The 1442-nt window shown below is 45.8% G+C and overlaps 1 pseudogene; it reads right to left on the bottom strand.

The window, feature by feature from the left end:
• Positions 1–508: 508 nt before the first annotated feature.
• LOC101038819 (small ribosomal subunit protein mS25 pseudogene) lies at positions 509–1033 on the bottom strand (annotated as a pseudogene).
• Positions 1034–1442: the final 409 nt, after the last annotated feature.

Genomic DNA, 1442 nt, shown 5'->3' with positions numbered 1-1442 from the left:
CACACGGTGCTTGGTAAGCAGGGTTTTTGTGTTTCTTGTAATCTGTTTATATCCCCTTGACTCTAGTATTTAGAAGAAAAAAAAAATATTTTAAGAAGTTGGCCTTCTCACTAAGGGTAAGAGATTGTATGAGCACAACGGGATGGTAATAGAATTGACGGCAACTGTAACCAAAAAGAAAAATCCAAGCAGACACATAAGGGAAAGTATCAAGACTGAGCCCCAACAGATGATTCTGCTGCTTAAAACCTGGGATGCTGTGAATTGTTGCGGTTGTTTTGTTGCTGTCGTTGCTGCTTTGTTGCAGTGATTGGGAAGCCGTTTATTTACCCATTGAGTAGGGATATGTATTTAGCAGTTCAGCTGCAGATGTCCTCTCCCCATGTCCTTTTATACAGGTGTGTATAGGGAAGCTTTTACTGCAAAAGGATTTCCAGAGTTTCCAGGGACAGAACAAAGGGCTTCTCTGGGGCCAAGGTAACCCCATACCAGACTTTCTATTGGTCAGTCATAATCGCCACAGCCCACAGTGGCCTTGGGCTCTGTACTTCCCCATCATTTTCTTGGATATCAGGCCCAGGCTGGGCAACTGTCCTTCCACTTCACAGATACACTCCTGCAGGCAGCACTTTCCAGGGCCAAAGTGGGCTGGGTGAGAGAGCTGCTTTCTCTCCTGCTCCTCTTTCTTGGGGGTTTCCTTATTCTTCCCCAAGATTTTTTGATGTGCTCTATGGCCTCCTTATTGTTCTTGGTCTCCACATCCAACAGGACTTGCTCCCCAGAATCTAAGTATTGGTGGATGTACAGACAGGAAGGGTGATGGCATCCTGTCCTTAAACATCATGACCTTCACTCATAGGTTTTTGTATTAAATCTGAAATATGTTGAAAAACGTAAATTCCCTGGTGCCCTCGCCCAGCTCCCCATGTGTGTTTTAATTCACTGTCATGACCTTTGCCAAGTCCTTGGACAGCACCTCCCCCTGACTCAGGTGTGGTGTGGCGATGGGGCGGGGGCGACCCTTCAGGGGCATGGGGACAGTAGTGGTGGTGGGTCGGGGGAGGGGACATGTGGCTACAGCACCAGCAAAGAAGAGAAGCCAAAGAGCACCTGCCACGGCCCAGGGTGGACCTCACACCACATCTCCCTGAATTTTTGTTTCACTGTGGAGGTTTTTTTTCTTTTTTTTTTTTTTTTTATAAAAGCCTCTGAGCAAGGGTGAGTTTTGACAAAATCCAGCCCTTTGCTGTCTAGAAGAAAGAACACATGAATTAATAAACAGATCATCAAAGATACATTTAATTAATTAGGCTACTTACAAACAGCACAGCACGTCTTAGAACAAATGGAAACCTATCCATGTTGATTTGGGGTGGGGAGAAATGAGAAGAACAAAAGGACGGCCAGGTGTGGTGGCTCACATTTGTAATGCAGCACTTTGG

Source organism: Saimiri boliviensis, chromosome 3, assembly GCF_048565385.1.
Source record: "Saimiri boliviensis isolate mSaiBol1 chromosome 3, mSaiBol1.pri, whole genome shotgun sequence".
Lineage (NCBI taxonomy): Eukaryota > Metazoa > Chordata > Mammalia > Primates > Cebidae > Saimiri > Saimiri boliviensis.
This window is presented reverse-complemented; position numbering and strand designations above follow the sequence as displayed.